Here is a 6,251-nt window from a genome sequence, read left to right as displayed (position 1 = left end):
GGCTAGACAGCTGAAATTGGCTGTCTAGCTGCAAATGCAGGGCAGCTGAAGCATGGACGGGACAATCTCCTCCGCGCTTCTCCTGCCTGGCATCGGATAGGCGGTCGCCTCCAAGTTTGGAGGTAGCCGCCTATCCCCATAGGATTGCGCCCTAAATATATGTTCCCAGAACTTTGGATGCAATGATGGTCTGATTCTGCAAGGCAACTCTTGCCTTCTGGTCATGAGGCAGAACTATAGACAAGACATGGTGGTGCAGAGGGAAGGCCTGGGATGCAAAATGGTAGCCAACGCATGTGTGTGAATTTATTTCTGTTTTGTAACTCTCAGATATGTGAAAGTCTTGGTGTTCTGCTTCCCTGCTTATAAAATTTGAGTGCTCCTTGCCCAATTCCCATAATACCAGAGGCTTCATGTTGCTATAACAGTCCCATGGTTCTCTTAGTCAAAGCCTGCCACTGTTGTATTCTTCAAATGAGACATTTCGTAGTAATAGCAGCAAGGCAGGCCCGGAGTCCCAACAGTACAGAGAAGACTGTATCAACTGTTTTTATCCAGGCAGCAGAGATGTGGTTTTAGGTTAGCGCTGAGAAACAAACCCTTATTTGCAAAGTAACTGGAGCGGCATATTGCGTTTTTGTGGGCTTTTGTTTAAATAATAAGAAAAAAATAAAGTTTATAATTGAAGCCAAAAATATAGCTGCGAATTCACCTAGGAATATGATTTCTCACCACTTGATGTCTCTCTTTATCCACATTTGATCAGAACAGATTTGTTTTCTATATGACAGCAGAAAATAATATATATCTGTAATAAAGACCCCTGCCAGATTTGAAAGGATTCTACCACCCTTATTTTTGGAAACAAAATTAGAATGTTCTTGGGTTTAAATAGGTGGACCTGGCCAGTCTCCAGAGAGGAAGACCTGGAGGTAAGGACTGGTACCATTTACCATCATGGCAATTTTATGTCCCCTTACCTAGGAGTAGGCCCCGTATTCTGAGTAGATATGCATAGTATTTTGCTGTCGAATCATCATCAGAATAATTTTGACATGTCATTGGGGGTTTTTTGGACTGCTTTCTGATTTTCCAATGGAACTTATATTTAACTTGCATTAACAACAGAAGAATCCTCAGTTGCTAATTGAGCATACACCCTCAAAAGGAGAAGTTAAGCTCTGGTCATATCTGTGCAGCAGGGTGGTGAGGCAGGATGGATCGCACCACTTCAGAGTCTGTTGCAGGTGGATAGGACTGCCAACTGCCTGGTTTATAGCCGGACCGGCCACCCAGTCTTTGGTGGCATATAATACAGGGCTGTATTGACAAATGCCCTTTAGATGCTGCTCCCTGTTCCTGGGTTCTAGTGCCATTTCTTCTATGGATACCAGACCTAACACATTTAGGGCAAAAACAGCCATTACTTTGAATCTGTATCTAGCCGCTATGTCTTCCCCACGCCATCAACTTTACTGTAGAGTAGGCACAATTTCCCCCCCCACCGTGGATCAGGACCTAGTGTTGGAGGTAGGGGGCCTTTTAGGATCCAGATCAGACCTCCTGCAGCTACTCTACATTAAAAATGAAAAAAAAAAAGATGTAGCAGCTAGATACAGATATAAAGTAATGGCTGTTTTGGCCTTCAGCCTCATATTTTCTGGGGGCTGTACATTCTAAATGTTGCATTGGTTCCCACTCTTCCTCGACTTTCGGATAATTACGGCGTTTGTCCCTTCCTTCGGCTGCCAGTTGGCTCCTACACTCCTCTAGCCTGTGCACAGGAAATGCCTGCAGGAACATAGGAACTCTGAGACATGTAGTGCTTAAGAAAGCGTGTGACAGCCTTCCCCAGTGTGGTGTCCTGCAGATGTTTTGGACTACAACTCCCACATTAATGCTGCCAGTCTTTTTGTAACAACACAGGGCCTTATTCCGAATAGCCTTAACTAGTTTAACCATCATGTTCTGGATGGAGCCAGCCATGGACTACAACCCCCATGTTCCCCAGCCATCATGGCCCTGTTATTTGGTGATGATGGGAGCTGTAGTCCCAATCATCTGGAGGATACCAGGTTGGGTAAGGCTGCTGTCGATGGCATATAGGCTATTTCCTAAACTGCATTTCCAGAACTTCCCTCCTCCAACACATACATTCTATGGGTATACATTCATTTTTTTTTTACATTACATTGCCTAGCTGCACCCTTTATTTTTCCTTAGTTCTACAGACTCTCCTCACGTGACCAGTCAGACTGCAATTGTGGCACTTTCCAGTTTGAAATCTGCAGGCCTTTCGTGTATGCTTCCCTCCATAACATTACCAGCCTTCCTGAGGTATATCCATTTCCTTTTCAGGTTCTTTACTACGTTTAAATCATTTGCTGGTGTCACCTGTGTACTGCCCTTCTTCCCAGTTCCCAAGAGTGGTGCCTGTAAATCCTGTACACTTTTATTTGCAGATTCCATCGCCAGGGCAAGTTTTAAAGCAGAGTCAAAGGTTAACTGCCGTCTCTGCTGCATTTTCTCATCATTAATTCCACGGACTAGCCTGTCCCTTAACATCTGTGTCGGAGTCCCACCATAATTGCAGTGCTAAGAAATGCCTCATAACTGCAGTTTAGAGAAAATATTCTCAGTTCTGCCACAAACGCTCCTACTGTCTCTCCAGACCTTTGTGATTGTGAGCTGAATTTAAATCGCTCCACTATTTCACTGGGGGTTGGGTTAAAATGGTCCTCTGACAGACTGGCCAACTCTCCAAAGGTTCTCTCCCCTGTTTTTTTAGGGGTGAAGAGATTTCTCATCAAACTATAGGTGGGGGCCCCTACAATACTGAGCAGAATTGCTTTTTTTTTTTACCTTCATCAGTTACATCACCAGCAGTGAAAAAGCGAGGCATTTCACAGCACTGCCTCCCAGGTTTGCTGCCGCTGATTAAACTGTGACCGAGTCCCCACAGCGGCAGCCATTTTCACCCAACACCAACAAACACACAAAAGGTAGCCCTTCTTGTACCTTTTGTTTGCGCAGTTCGGTGGGTTCATGTTTTTCTCATCACCATAATCTTTCCACCTACGCCAGCCCATCCTGCCCCCCGCTCCGGACCCCTAGACCCCAATAAACTGGTCCTTCTGTAATATTTTAAATCCATGTCTAGCAGCTATAGCTGTGGTTTGACCAGCGATTTACTCCAACCTGGCTGCGCAGTGAGGTTTGACGTCGTGGCTATTCAGTCCCAACCCTGCGTTTTATCGCAGAAAAACCGCTTCTTCTGAGACTGGTTATAGTCCGACTTTTCCTGCTTACTTTGGCTCCGTTACTGAGCTGTTTCCACAACCGCACTGGGTTCAGTATCATAGTGCTGCCCCTGGGGCGTGTAGTCCAGCCCTTGTGGATGTCTCACCCTGCCCTGCCCCAGTTTTAATGTAGAGTATCCACAGGGGGCCCAATTTGGAATGGGAACCTGGCATGAGGGGCTTTTAAGATCCAAATGAGGACCCCTGTGCTTACTCTTGAGTAAAAATGAAAAAGATGTCACTGCTACATACAGATTTGAAGTCATGTCTGTTTTGGCCCTTGAACAACAGGAAAGCTGTGAGTCTTAGTAATAGAAGAAGGCTTTATTTAGAATAGCCTTAGGAAGCTTAATTGCCATGTTCTGGACCGAGACAATAAGACTCTACAGCATCGGTGAGGCAGACTTCAGGCTTGTGGGATCTACTTTGATTTCTTACTAGATCTCAGAGATCCACCAACTGGAGCCAAGTGTTTGCATCATGGCTAAGTGGGGTAGCTATACACTTAGAATAAAGAAGGATAAAAGGTGTAATATGCGTGCAGCCCCCTTCCCCCTTGGTGGGTGTAGTTTTTTTTTTGTTAGTGATCCAGTTAGAACTGCTTTGACTATGTTAGCCTGGCTGTCAAGCAAGCTGAAGCTGCTAAATTGTTGGCTGCTATCTGTTGTCCAAAATAAAGAAGGTTCTCAAAGTTATGCTCAGTCCTGTATTTTCTTGACCATAGAGAAGGCATGTTGGAAAGCCATCTCACACAGCCAGTACTCTCCATCAAACCCACAGAACTAAACTAAGGAACCACCACAAAGGGTATCTCTGAGCTATGGTGCAGCTAGGTAATTTTTGGCCCTAGGCTTAACGGTCTTATAGGGGGACCCTTTTGATGGCTGTTGTGAAGCACAGAGCTAACATTTCTCTCCCACACTCCCCAACTGCCATTTAAAATGGCTTCTGCATGAATAAAACTGTTTACCAACCCTGATTAAAAAAATAATACTCTGAGCATACAAACCACTAATGGCTTCCATTTATTTCCTATGTTGAAACTCTTCAAACTTTTGATAAAATTCCAACTAAGTACAGTTGTCTATATTTTTTCTGATTAATACATACATGCACACAAAATGACGTACGCTCGCACACGCTCCTTTTATATGTTGTATAACTTGTATTTTTACTTGAGCTGCTACATAGGCCGTTTTACTGTAGATGTTCCATAAACATATCCCGTATAGACTAAGATTTATAATTAGAGAATTCCTTTGTTTCTTTGGTGATTTTGATTTATTATGTACATTCTTTTTCTTCTTTTTGTTGCCTTTATTTTGTTAACTTTATTTCAAAATAAAATTTCATGATAATACTCTGAGCATGTGCAGTATTCCATTTTAACCTCACTTAAATCACAGCATCATCATGACTATAGAGTAAAACAGAGTTTGCTTCTGCACCTGCCACTCCCTGAGGTTGGATCTGGTCCCAAGGTCCAGCCCTAGCTGCAGCATTGCTTTGAGCACCTGTTTGGCCCAGGAACTTGTTTTCATCACTAGAACTGAGCTCTTAGCCATTTCACACAAAAATCCAGTTCTGGTTTCCCCTCTCCACCATGTTTCCTTTGTTTCAGCAGCCAGAAAGAGAGAGACCTTTTGGACTGCTATTGTTAAAAAGCTAGAAGGCAAAAATCCATCATGATCTAGTCACCCAGAAATCTGCCCGTAGATCCTGATCTGCTTTTTGTCACCCCACCCCACCCTGCCCCGCTCTATGCTACAGAGTCTATAGGAATGCAGAAGGGACAAACTAGGACCATGCAAAGCAGAAATTCCCATAGTGGCTGCTTCTACACAATACAGCACTGTCTGTTATGTAATTAGCCTCAAAGTAATTAACAGGAGCCGGACAGCCATGATAAGCTTCATTTTACTGAACTGAGAGTCAAATAGGAAGTACAACTGTAAATCAGGGTAAGATTAAAAGAACAGTTCATCACGCTGTCGGTTTGCACGGTGAAGCTCCTGCGTGCCTGAATTTTCTTGTTGTTGGTCTCCATTCTCTCTGTCCCCATGCTTAGATCCTGGGAACAGGCCGAGAGATATCGGCAGCAGAGAAGCAGCTGCTGTGGAGTTTGAAGCCTCGTGCTGCTGTGTAGCCTGCAGCTGGGCTCACCTGCTTCAGGCACCTGATCCGGATGCACTTCAGATCTTGCTTTGTGGTTGTGCCGCTGTTGTAGTCTGGATCGTGTTAGGTTGATCGTGTTGGCCAGATGTCACGTGTGGATGGTTATTGCTTGATGGCAGAGGACTTGTGAGCAGTGGGGCAGAATTTTTTCCGCATTGCATATGTTCATTCATAACAATGAACGGATGCCCGTTGCAAATGCAATATGAGGCAAGCATGGCAGTTTCAAAGTTGTAGGTGAGTAGTTGTCAGCATATCGTGCGCAGTTCTTTGGGTTGCTAAAATGTATTAGTGTGTCAACAGTTTTCAGTACCTTCCCCTGTCCCTCTCTAAAATATAAACAATTCAAGGAAAGTATATGCTATTGACTTAATGTGATTTAATGTTATATTATGTAAAAAAGATCAGAATACTTGTAAAAAATTAAAGTATTCTAATAAAAATGTTTTCTGTGAGCTCTGCTGACCTCTCTTGTTCTGGAAATTAGCATTTCTGCTCATTTCAGGTTATTTTTAGAAGCGTAAAAGTCCCCTTGCTTGAGTGATTGCTCCTGCAAGCGCACGGGCACAATAAGTTACTAGCCTATGGGTGCAATCCTATTGGTTGCGCCCTCAGTGATCATTAGCCCCCGAACTTGGAGGCTTATGAGCATCCTATGCAGGGCAGGAGGAGCGGGAAAGATCCCCTTTGCCCCCCATCCTCCCATTTTTTGCTAGACAGACTTTTTTGCCTCTAGCTGGGACACTTCAGAGTGGGAGCTCATATACTGGCCTCTCC

The 6,251-nt window shown here is 44.1% G+C and overlaps 1 long non-coding RNA gene across 1 annotated transcript; it reads left to right on the top strand.

Moving 5' to 3' along the window:
• Positions 1-740: 740 nt before the first annotated feature.
• Positions 741-5,928, top strand: LOC146358641 (uncharacterized). The gene is made up of 3 exons (XR_014787117.1): positions 741-932; positions 2,224-2,337; positions 5,368-5,928. It is a non-coding gene; the product is annotated as an uncharacterized LOC146358641 (long non-coding RNA).
• The last annotated feature ends 323 nt before the right edge of the window (positions 5,929-6,251 follow it).

Source organism: Heloderma suspectum, chromosome 1 (assembly GCF_057233095.1).
Source record: "Heloderma suspectum isolate Gila_16-S chromosome 1, 16-S_ref, whole genome shotgun sequence".
Taxonomy (NCBI): domain Eukaryota; kingdom Metazoa; phylum Chordata; class Lepidosauria; order Squamata; family Helodermatidae; genus Heloderma; species Heloderma suspectum.
The sequence above is the reverse complement of the archived record's forward strand: the minus strand, read 5'-3'. Positions and strand labels throughout refer to the sequence as shown.